Source organism: Bactrocera dorsalis, chromosome 6, assembly GCF_023373825.1.
Source record: "Bactrocera dorsalis isolate Fly_Bdor chromosome 6, ASM2337382v1, whole genome shotgun sequence".
In the NCBI taxonomy this organism is placed as follows: Eukaryota; Metazoa; Arthropoda; class Insecta; order Diptera; family Tephritidae; genus Bactrocera; species Bactrocera dorsalis.
The window spans coordinates 2,025,583-2,038,905 of NC_064308.1; the positions used below are offsets into that span (position 1 = coordinate 2,025,583).

Below are 13,323 nucleotides of genomic sequence, written 5' to 3' on the forward strand. Positions count from 1 at the left end.
GGTTATCTATTGAAAGTATATTTATTTGTTAAATGAGTTTCTGAAATAAGAATTACATCTATATATATTCTTTTCAGACAGAAATCTGACAATCCCTAATTTATGTTGCTTAACACCGTTAGCATTCCATATAGATATTTAGTAAGCTCATTTTTTACTTAATAAATTTTGTAGCATTTGATTTTGTGATTTTAGTTAATCTTGGATCATGTTTTGCATGGTAGACATAAATTGTGTCACACACTGTGTAAGATTTATAATCATAGTTTCAATACCTCCATTTGGAGGATTTTGCGGCAGTTGCATTTGCACAGTGTTGCCTTTCACCACATTTGCATAGCTTCCTTGCATATTATTATTGTTAGAAGTAATAGGATTTGAAATTTTTTCTGAGGTTGCTATAATTTCATTACGGGGTGTTTGTAACATTTGGATACGACGTGCTTGAATGCCCTGTGACAACTTCAATTTCAAATCTTTATATACAGGGCAACCTCTGTAGTTAGCTGTGTGATTTCCTTCGCAATTGCTGCACATTTTATTTAATTCATCTTTCTTAAGGGTGTATTTATAAGTGGGATGTAAATCACCCATATTCTTGGCAGTTAGTACTTTGTACCGGACCGTTTATTTTATGTGGTTCCTCCACAGTTACTCTACGATGCAGCAAATATTGTGTTTCATTTTTTTTAAGTTGATTTGAGTTTGCCAACAATTCAATTTTAAACATTAGCTGTGGTACTTTGTTTCTATTAAATATATTTACAACTGTTTCAATTCTAAAACCGTATTCTTCCAATGCTTCTTTGACTTCACTATAGTCTACGGCGGACTCTATACCCTTAATTACAACGACTAGGCCCTTAGAGCTCTTCAGTTGATACGAATAATAATTTTTGTTTTTATTTGAGAAAAATTTAACGATTTCCATGAAACTTTTTTCAGTGTAGGACTGAATTTTTGTTTCCTCTATATTACCTTTTTTCAAAGGCACTGTGTGAAAATTGTTAGTGCCAACAATTTTACTTAATTTCGCAACAAGAGTATTACTGCTACGTTAGCGCAAATATATTGGAGGTGGTTTCTTTTATTTGTTGAGTATTGTTTAAATGAGTTAAGCATCCACCTCTTCTACCCAGTAAAACTAGCGCATCCTAATAAAACAGCGCAATTCACCACAGGATGCTACTGCAACGCAACACGAATAACTCACCACATCTATACCAACCTAATCAAAAAGGATGGACAAGATAGAAGCTCAATCCGTTTTAAACTTTCGCTCGACACAATTTGTCACATATACTCCGCACATCAACTCCCTCCCACTGACAACCCCCGTCCCGCGCGCTACAGTGAGCTTTTCGGCAACAGCAATCTGGCGCGCCATCGATATACGCATGTTTTAGTTACTTACCCAAATAATGTAAACATTTGATCTTAATAAAATAACATTTGTAAAAAATAATAAATCATATTGTATATATAACCTAATTAACAAGATATTTTTTCAAGTAGTTGGAAGCGAGATATAAATTTTTCTATCTAATAATAAGAAAAAATAGAAAACCGTTAGGCGGAGAACCTTCCCGTTACAATTAAAAACTCATATTTGGAGAAGCTTTCTTAGAGGTGTCTAGGAACCTATTTTTGCGAGTACCAATTAAAAAAAAAAAATTTTTTTTGAATCACCCTAATGTACATGCATATGCATCTACTGGTTACGAAAATATTCATGGTCCTTCGAGCCTTACCGAAAGGCACCTTCGGATATTTATAAGGCAAAAAAGAAAACAAAATTTAATATTTAAATAAACTAAAACTAAATTGTGGTGCAGTGACACGAAGTGCAGAAACGAACAAAACAAAATAAAAATGCAGTGACCCAGCCAAAAAACAATAAACAACATCCGCATATTACATGTACACGAAACATAAATTTAGCAGTGCAATGACACTAAAAATAAAACACAAACATATGTATACACAAATATAAATTTATACCTTATGATACATATATACGCTCATAACAAAAAGTGTGGTGATGAGAAAACAAAGCACAAACTTAAAGAAGTGCATTAAAACAGTGCGGTAAACAAAACAAATTAAAACATATTTATATGTAATACAAAAATTACAAAAAGTTGAAGTGACAAACACAAAAACAAATTACAAAGAAAATCAAAACAAAAACCAAATAAAACATAAATCGGGCGCGAAAAGCACCTAAACAACAAAGCGTAAAAACGGATCAAACGGGCGCGTATAATTAAAACAAATATACAACAAAACAACAGCAGAAGGAGACAGCCAGCTGGAGCAAAGAAGGAGGAGCAAAACGCATTAGCGCAACATATGTACATATGCACAGCAAACCATATCATACCAAAACCAAAGTGAGCGTATTCAGTTCAGTTAATATACTTATGTACTTTTAGCATGCATATATGTATGTAAAAATTTCTTGGTTTATGTACATGTACAATTCTATAACGCTATTTTAATACGGTTAATAAAGATTTCGGATTTAATGATAATAAGCCGGCATTATACATATTAACCAATTCAAAACTTATTGCTTATTTATACTTGGCTTTGTGTATTTAAATCAGTGTTGTCCAACGTGACTGTGTGCACGTTATGTTTGTGTTGGTTATTCTAGCGTCAACTGATTGCAAAATTCTGCTTTGATTGCCTACGAAGTTGAATACAGTAGCACAATCGTGCTTTCACAGACACTTGTCGCGACATGTAGGTGTGAGGTGTCTGGCACTGTCCGTGCGCTATTGTGCGCATAGGCCGTGGACAACGCTGATTTAAATACACTTTCCTAACCAATACTAGATAGTTCAAGTATTTACCTGCAAGAATTTAACAACAAAAAAAAACTACAGTAAGCAGGATTAAGAAATAAGCAAGAGAAAATTTAAAAACACAACTAGCATTATCGAAAAAAAAAACTAAATGCAAACATACATGCTTATTGACACACAATACATAAAGTAAATGCATCCTATCATTTTATATTAAAAATATAAATTTATGTACATATGCACTAACAAAGGAAAATACCCTTTTTTCCATTCCGTTTTCTCGCTCTATCACCTTTGCGAAACAAAATAAATATATTAACAAAGTGTATACGGGAGCATACAGGGACATTACCCAACTCGCATTCGCGCTCTCTTCTTAGAGCGAACATACATATATAGGGTGATTTTTTAAGAGCTTGATAACTTTTTTTAAAAAAAAAACGCATAAAATTTGCATCTCATCGGTTCTTTATTTGAAACGTTAGATTGGTTCATGACATTTACTTTTTGAAGATAATTTCATTTAAATGTTGACCGCGGCTGCGTCTTAGGTGGTCCATTCGGAAAGTCCAATTTTGGGCAACTTTTTCGAGCATTTCGGCCGGAATAGCCCGAATTTCTTCGGAAATGTTGTCTTCCAAAGCTGGAATAGTTGCTGGCTTATTTCTGTAGACTTTAGACTTGACGTAGCCCCACAAAAAATAGTCTAAAGGCGTTAAATCGCATGATCTTGGTGGCCAACTTACGGGTCCATTTCTTGAGATGAATTGTTGTCCGAAGTTTTCCCTCAAAATGGCCATAGAATCGCGAGCTGTGTGGCATGTAGCGCCATCTTGTTGAAACCACATGTCAACCAAGTTCAGTTCTTCCATTTTTGGCAACAAAAAGTTTGTTAGCATCGAACGATAGCGATCGCCATTCACCGTAACGTTGCGTCCAACAGCATCTTTGAAAAAATACGGTCCAATGATTCCACCAGCGTACAAACCACACCAAACAGTGCATTTTTCGGGATGCATGGGCAGTTCTTGAACGGCTTCTGGTTGCTCTTCACCCCAAATGCGGCAATTTTGCTTATTTACGTAGCCATTCAACCAGAAATGAGCCTCATCGCTGAACAAAATTAAAGCGCGAAACACATTTCGAACCGAACACTGATTTTGGTAATAAAATTCAATGATTTGCAAGCGTTGCTCGTTAGTAAGTCTATTCATGATGAAATGTCAAAGCATACTGAGCATCTTTCTCTTTGACACCATGTCTGAAATCCCACGTGATCTGTCAAATACTAATGCATGAAAATCCTAACCTCAAAAAAATCACCCGTTATAAATATATTTGTACATATAATCATACGGCAAAATCTGCCTGTGACGCAAAACAAAATCTCCAAAAAAAAAAACCAAAAGTTCAAAGTCCACATTTGCAATTATCCAGCAATACCTCTTGTTCTTTGGCAAACAAAAACAAGCAGGATTGTGGACAAAAAGCTAATTGATCTCTCTAACGAGCTCTCAATTGTTTAAGTAGCATAATCATAAGCACAAACAATTCGTACATACTTATGTACAAAGCATATTGATCTCTGCGACGAGCTCTCAATTGCACAAAAACAAGTAAATACAAGCCAATTATTAGGGTGTACCTAAAAATAAATTATTCGGACATCAAACATTTTAATTAATAAAAAGCTCGGTTTTGAATACCAATTAACAATTCAAATATATTTTCGAACTAAAATATAACTAAATAATATTATTTTGCAAAAATGGTTCATAACGACACAAATCAAAATACACCTGTAGGAGCTACACGCTCAAAACAGGTTGTTAAATTCATTTCACAAAGTGACAGTTTATTAAGATACTGCACTAGATTTGCCTCTTTGCCGATTTATGAAAACTCTGAATCGTTATTAGAAATCAAAATTCAAAATCTTGAAAACTTTTGGACTCGGCTCCAAGTGGCTCATGACGCCATTGTAGATTCTAACGATTCAGATACACATAATTTTAAATTACGATATTTACGAAAACTGCTTGGACCAATATGAAGAAACGAAAGCTATAATCTCCGATCAATTAAAGCTCATAAAAGCAATCGCACCTACTCCCCACAGTAGTGTCGAGCTGCCACAAGAATATAGTCAGAAGGCAAGTTCAGGCATCCAACTCGAGTTGCCCGCTTGTGACACAGAAACTTTTTACGGAGGTTATGAAGAATGGCCGTCCTTCCGGGACATGTTCATGGCCGTGTACATAAACCATCCTCAATTTTCACAAGCGCAAAAATTGTATCACCTCAGATACAAAACTAAAGGTCAAGCAGGCGAAATAGTTAAACAGTTAGCATTAAATGACGACAATTTCAATTTGGCTTGGGAAGCTATAAAAGCTAGATATGAAAACGAAAGAATATTGGTCGATAAGCAAGTAACGACAATATTAAACATGCCTAAAATCAAGAAAGAAACAAGTGAAGAATTTGTAACACTACAATCCACTGTTTCTAATTGTTTGTCGATTCTGTCGACACAAAATATTCCCACAGATAGCTGGGATCCAATTCTGGTAAACATTTCCACCGCCGCATTACCAGAAAAGTCGTTACTTCTATGGGAGCAATCGCTCTCATCACGGAAAAAGTGCCCAACGTGGCAACAGGTGAAAGATTTTCTCACCACCCAATATGAAATTGCGGAAAGTTTAGAAGAAAAAATAATTAAAACTAAGAAAATTAAACAGGACCAAAATAGAAGCTTAAATAGACCCCAAGCTAGAAGCAAAAACAAAACAAACATAATTTTTAACAAAATACAATCGTTCACATCCGAACAAAGAATACATACGTCATGCGAACTATGCACAAGAGGGCACAAGCTAAAATCTTGCGAAAAGTTTAAAAAACTTAATATAAACGAAAGGAACAACTTTGTCAGGTCAAAAAGACTCTGTAGAAACTGCTTGTCCCATACACATAATCTTAAAAATTGCAAAAGCAAATTTAACTGCTTATATTGTCATAAAAGACATCATACAATGCTTCATTACAGCAGATATCTAATCTCACCCCAAAGAAGCGCATTTATAAAACAAACCAAGAGTTTAATTGCAAAAGCAAATCCGGAAACTGAAAATAGTAAAAATTGCCAACAGTCACCATGCTGCTCAAAGGCACAAAAATCACAAACGCTGCACAGTGAAATACAAAGTGGACTAGTTACAAAACTAGTTACCACCACAACAACTCAAGTTGAGAAAAAATCAAACAAATGCCTTAATTCACAATTAAGGAAAGTTCAAGAGATAGGGAAACTTCCCCGAATATTAAATAAAACTCCACAAGATCAGTATTGTAAGCGCTACTCGAGAGCCACAACTACTCAATCAAATAATGGCCGGTACGTCGTACGACTACCACTAGAGCCACAATATTCCAATACCTCACATATTGGTAGAAAAAACAAAGTAAGATTTCGGTCTAACATTATTAAAAACTCAAATATATGTTACTGTTCGACCCCGCAGGATGGCTTTCGCCAATAATGGAAAAAACACAATCCTGAATAAATCCTTGAGCGGTGGAGGGCTACTACTGGTCAAATTAGTACATACGTGCATAAATATTACCTATACTAAAATTTTCCAAAAAGTTGTATAATATTCGCATCGAAATAAGCGCTCCGCACATTGGTGATTAATGGGAATCAGCTACACAAAGCATTAAATAGTTATGAATAACTCTCTATTCTAAAAATCGAAGCCGTTCTCCATTCACGGTCACTCGCACGCAAAATAACTCTAATTTCATAGCCCTAACTCAAGGGCTAAGGAGTACCCATTCTGGCCACGTCTGATCCAGGCGTGGAGTTACTATCCTTTAAATGCCGATAACATAGAAAAGATAAATAATAAACAACCGGTATATCATACCGATGAAATAAGAAATTTTAAATAACCGCCAATGAATTAATAAAAGCAAACAACGCATACACTTGTTTGCCATAATAATGAGTCGTCAAAGAAGCAAAATCAAATAAACACGCAAAATAAAGTTGCTTCTTTTAAATACCTGCACGCAAATACGTGTGTCACGTTTAAATCAAGATCCGTTCCCTGCACACCCGGATAAATGTGAGTATATTACAACTCCATCATCAAATAATTCCGCTGTCAGGATATATTCTGCGCTTCGGCTACTCCACCACTAGTAAGGCCTTTATTTCAAAAAAGGCTTTATTACACTTCGAAAGAAAAATAAAGCCTTAAAGGCCTTATTGCACTTTAATTTTTTTTAATGAAACAATAATATTCTAATTCTTTTAGTATTTTATTGAATAGTTACACACAAATTTCACGTTAACCAAAGTTAATAGAACATAAATAATTCAGAAAAAGAATTTCATATTAACAAAAATTAAGAGAACATTAATAATTCAACAAAAAATTTTCGTATTAAGAAAAATTAATGGAATATTAATAATTCAAAAAGAGAACCCCAAATCAAAATAAACGAAAGAAAATTAGACAAAAATGTTTTTGGCTTCTTGAACAATGGTCCGACACACTGGACATAAAGTTGACACAGAATTCCTTTTTTTTTCCGCGTCCAATTTTTCATAACAATCACTGCAAATATTAAAATAACTACATGGCAATAATATATTTTTTTGTTTTTCATAACAAATAATACATGTCAAAGTATTTTCAATGGTGCAAGGCAGGACAGATGGTAAGGTATCAATTATTGGATCATCCAATCAGTTGTACAATTCGTTGAAGTTGATACAGAAATTGGTTCATGTATGCCTTAGTTTAAAATCTTGAAAATGGTCCGGTGGATGGCCGTGGGCGCGGGACTAATGCTTTCGTACTCAACTTGGGTTAGGTAGGAATGGATAGGAAAGTATGGATATGGAAATTGGGATACGTTTAATATGTATAGGAATGGATAGGAAAGTGTGGATATGGAAATTGAGATATGTTTAATATGTATAGGAATGTATAGAAAAGTGTGGATATGGAAATTGGGATACGTTTAATATGTATAGGAATGGATAGGAATGTGTGGATATGAAAATTGGGATACGTTTAATATGTATAGGAATGGATAGGAAAGTGCGGATATGGAAATTGGGATACGTTTAATATGTATAGGAATGTATAGGAAAGTGTGGATATGGAAATTGGGATACGTTTAATATGTATAGGAATGGATAGGAAAGTGTGGATATGGAAATTGGGATACGTTTAATATGTATAGGAATGGATAGGAAAGTGCGGATATGGAAATTGGGATACGTTTAATATGTATAGGAATGGATAGGTAAGTGTGGATATGGAAATTGGGATACGTTTAATATGTATAGGAATGGATAGGAAAGTGTGGATATGGAAATTGGGATACGTTTAATATGTATAGGAATGGATAGGAAAGTGTGGATATGGAAATTGAGATATGTTTAATATGTATGTTTATTATTCTATTATTATAGTGTGTTTACAATGTGTTTATTTGGGTACGGAATGTAACTCGGGCGGCGCGGATGTGCGCGGACGCGGCCGGCGGCGCAGATGTGCGCGGACGCACGAACCGGAGGACGCGGATGGGAGCGGGGGCGGACGCACAGCTGGAAATCAAATCTTCGTGATAACCCCAATCATATCGGTAGTTGGTTGTCATTTATGTTTAATAAAAAAAAATAAGGCTTTATTGCACAATTGGGTAAATTTTTGTAAAGGCTTTATTTCTCTTTCGAAGTGTAATAAAGCCTTTTTTGAAATAAAGGCCTTATTTCACAAGGCGCTATTGCACCCCGCCACTTATACAGATAATACTAGGCAAAATATTCGCCTAGGGGGCCCATGAGTTAAGCTTCCACCCCTTCTACCCAGTAAAACTGGCGCATCCTAATAAAACAGCGCAATTCACCACAGGATGCTACTGCAACGCAACACGAATAACTCACCACATCTATACCAACCTAATCAAAAAGGATGGACAAGATAGAAGCTCAATCCGTTTTAAACTTTCGCTAGACACAATTTGTCACATATACTCCGCACATCAACGCACCGCTGACAACCTCCGTCCCGCGCGCTACAGTGAGCTTTTCGGCAAAAGCAATCTGGCGCGCCATCGATATACGCATGTTTTAGTTAGTTACCCAAATAATGTAAACATTTGATCTTAATAAAATAACATTTGTAAAAAATATGAGACTTTCTTAATAAATCACATTGTATATTACCACTCAAGTGTACCCGGTACTTTTATTTCGTATGTGCGTGAGAACCATTTAAAAAGGGTAAAAATAGAGATACATACATATGTATGTACATGCATAACAATACTTTGAAGAAAAGTAAATAATAACAAATGTTAGAATTAGTTTAGATCAGAATCAGAAAACATTAAGCAATATCACTTCTTTATGTATTAATTTATTTATTTATCAGAATATTAGTTAAGAATTAAACGTTTAGCTTCATTTTTATTTTTTTCTGCAGCCATGTCGAAAACATCCGTACGGTCAGCATACTCATTAATTACATTCGCGACCCTATGGGTCGGTGCACGAGTATTGTATCTCGATCTAACTATTGGTATTTCAATAACTCTTGACTTTCGCAAGTTTACTTTGTACTCAACGAACTCAAATATTTGCACCAACTCTGGAACATCCCAATGTCCATTAATGATATTAGCTCCGGTGCAGAAAGTTTGATATTTTCTTCTATTGGCCAGTGCGGGCTTACTAGGTTCTAGTGCATCAATTGCACCTCTTGAGTCTTTACTCATATTGTGACGATATTTTAAATGTCTGTTAAACTTTTTTTGTACTGACTCCAATTTATCAATTTGATAACTATAGATTGGATCCCAGACTACTCATCCATACTCCAACACTGGCCAATCAGCGTACTACCATTCTAAAAATCTTTACTTGTTCTCAACAGGCTACCTAGGATCTGATTGGCTTTGGCTACAATATTATTTATGCGACCAACAAATGTGAGTTTACTGTCCATATGTATTCCAAGATTTTATTGACTCTACTTGTTTAACTATATTATTACCCATATAATAAAGGTGTTGATTTTCTTCAGATTTACGGCTATATTTAATGATTGTACATTTTCCCACGTTAAGCTTCAATTTATAAAACTCACACCATCTCACCAGCTTGTTTATATCCTCTTGAAGTGCATACGTGTCACCGAGGTTCTCAATGCACCTATAGATTTTCGAATCATCAGCGGAGAGTGAGTACCGAGATGTAAATTCCGCTCCAATATCATTAACAAAGATACAGAACAGTAGAGGCACTAAGTGTGACCCTTGTGGTACACCCGATGTCACCTTGAACTCTCTAGAGATGGAGTCACTCATCTTTACACGAAGTCTTCGTCCACTCAAGTACGATTGAAACCATTCATATATACAACCCGTGATACCATATTTCTTCAGCTTTAGCAACAGGACTTCATGATTCACCAGAGTACGTACATCGTGAGGTTCGAGGTGGTTGATCTTCCCTTGACGAATCCATGTTGCTGTCTGATCAGAGAATCCTTAAACCATGTTTCAATCTGACCATATATCAACTTTTCAAACAGCTTAGGTAATGCGGATTGAATGCAGACTTGCCTATAGTTACTCACGTCGATCTTTCTTCAAGCCTTAAATATAGGTACTACGATTGCATCTTTCCAGCAATTGGGAAAAATTCCCAATTTTAATGATTTGTCTAACAGAAAGTTCAGTGGTTCACACAAACCCACAGCACATTCTCTTAGAAAGAAGTTCGAAATACCATCCTTTGAGCTAACATCCTTTGCAGTAATTCATCAAAGGTGATTTCAAGATCTTCCAAGTTGCTATTACAATTTTTCAGCCGCTCTAATGAGAATGTGATGTCCTCTTGTAGTAATGTGTCCACTTTCTGATAAATATTGCTAAAGAAATCCGCAAACAAGTCGCATACACTATCAGCACCTTCCGCCTTGAGGTCATTCCACTTCATACTAGACGGTATTCCTTTGGCTGTGCTTTTTTTCATTCTTATAAATTTCCAGAAATATACAGTAAGTAAGGTAAGGTTTTTATAGCATTGACTACATAACCTTTTACATTCTTTTCTCAGTTTCCTAAAAATTTCATAGTCCAAGTAACTTCCGCGCTGTCCTTTTCAATTTAATCTTGTGAATTAGAAGTCTACTAAGCCAACAAGTATAATTGTAATCCTTTCTTACCAAGTGCATAGTTATTAATCTCTTCAGAAATGATTCCGTAAAAGTGTTCTATCATACTATCAATATCCTTCAATTCGTACATAGGAATCCAGTTTGTTTGAAGAAAAAAATTATTTAGAGCATCGTAGTCGGCTTTTTTGAAGTCCAAGTATTCCACCGTTTTCTGTCTGATAGTCTCATGTAGTGTAACTTCAATTCCAATAGTGGGATGATACTTGTCCTCTGGAACCATAGGAGCTATTCTATTAGCAAAGAATTCACAATTAGTAAAGCATAAATCCAGAAATTTACTGACAGAATTACAGATCTTATTAATTTGAGTCAAACTCAGTAGAGAATACTCCGCAATCACCGAACCCGCCTGCTATGATTCTCCAATAAATTCTTTTTCACCTCCAGTCCTGATCTATTTAGTGTCCGGAAGGTTGTAGTCACCAAGAAGCAGGATTTTACAACCAGGATATCTATTCACTATATTTACCGAGTCCTGTATGTGTTTAGCATACACATTGCCGTCTCCATTTGGTGGAATGTAAACACATCCTACAATCAAATCATCATTCTTAAGCTTAATCTTAACAAATAACTGCTCAATGACCTGTTGAACAACATTAATTAAATCAGCCTGAAATATTCGTTTCACTGCTATAAACACTCCTCCTCCACGCCGTCTCGTAATGTCCTCACGATCTTTCCTAAATAACTGATACGTATTGTTTATAACCTTCCCGTCTTTTATACTATCGTTCAACCATGATTCAATAACAGACACAACCTCCGGATCATTAGACGCAGATATTGTATAAAATTGACTCAGCTTAGTGCGTAAACCCCTGCCATTCTGATAAACAATAGTGATATTTGTTATTGCTCCTCCGATATTAGGATTCTTGGCCGAAAATTTACATTTTTGACGATAAAAGGCTCCCCAAATTTGTACCTAATGACCAGATTTTTTTCTCCTTTCTCTTCTCTCACTTTCAACTCACTGTGCAATTTATTTATCTTTTCTCTCTGGGCTAATGTCTTGTTTGAGCTTGACCGACTCATCTTTAAGTTTCGTTGTCAATATCCTTCTAGCACATTCTTTAGATGGAAGTGCGATTTTCACTGGACGAATCTTGTCCTTTGCTGCTTTACCAATTCTAATCTGGATGATATCAAACATCTCAATACCACAATCATCCGGTAGCAGGTGAATGAATTTTGTTTTATCATCCAACTGTCTCTCCGCACCAGTATTCTTGTCTGATTCTTTAAAGTTGTACCCGATGATGCTGGAATCCTTACTTTTCCGTTTCTCAGCTTCTTTGAATACTCCTTGCATGCCTATTTCATAACCTTTTTTTCCTAGCGTAGAGACACGTTTACCCAGGTCGTTCAGAGTCTTTGCCTTATTTCCATATACATTTTTATCCATTTCTCTAACTTTTTTTAGTTCAGTAATTTCCTCTTCCATAACAGTGACACTTGTCTTTAATTTCCATACGCAAAGGTTTCACATGTTTTGCAAACTTTTTATCCAATAATTTATCTAAGCGTTATAATATTTTATTCATGCCTGGAGCATCACTATAACCCTCACCGGCCACGCTTTCCGACTCCGGGACAACGAAGCTAATCTCCAATTCGCATCTGCCACAGTTCCATGTATTTACATTAGTATGTATCTTTAAACTTCTGGTAAAAAAATTCAAGCTCATTTTTATCCAGACCACTGCAGCTCATATGATACCACTTTTTACAATTAATACAGCTCAAACTTCTGATGTTTCCTTTAATTACACTATTACACTCAACACAAACACGTTTATTCGGCGCCATGTTGCCAGACTATATATCGTCGGACTTTTTACTTTATGCTGATGACCTCAAGATTTTCAGAAAGATAAGCATTGTGGATGATAGTAGTGCATTACAGCAGGACCTTGTTAGATTTGAGGAGTGGTGCGACGAAAATAAATTGAGTTTAAATTTAAAAAAAGTGCGTGGTGATGTTCTTGTCACGGTCCGTGAGTCGTCGTCCAGCTGTTTACCGTATCGCTGATCATCAGCTAGAAGAAGTCACAGTAGTAAAAGATCTCGGTGTCATGATTGACAATGCACTAAATTTCGCCGGGCACATTGACAAAATTACATCACAGGCATACAGGACACTTGGTTTCATATTCAGATGTGGGGCTTCGAAGAACTACGTGCGGGGTGGACCGAGGAGCAGGGTTGTAGACTTAGTCAATAGACATTATGATAATATTAAT

The 13,323-nt window shown here is 35.7% G+C and overlaps 1 protein-coding gene across 15 annotated transcripts in view; it reads left to right on the plus strand.

The window, feature by feature from the left end:
• The window catches only part of LOC125779099 (glutamate receptor ionotropic, kainate 2), a 2,985,835-nt gene that overhangs the window by 579,012 nt on the left and 2,393,500 nt on the right, over positions 1-13,323 (plus strand). For 2 of the 15 annotated variants that reach the window (XM_049459575.1, XM_049459580.1), the window contains exon 2: positions 9,685-9,824. The exons of the other annotated variants lie outside the window; for them this stretch is intronic. The gene's annotated coding sequence lies outside the window, so the exon portion shown is untranslated. The remainder of the gene's footprint in view (positions 1-9,684; positions 9,825-13,323) is intronic. 15 annotated transcript variants of the gene reach the window in all.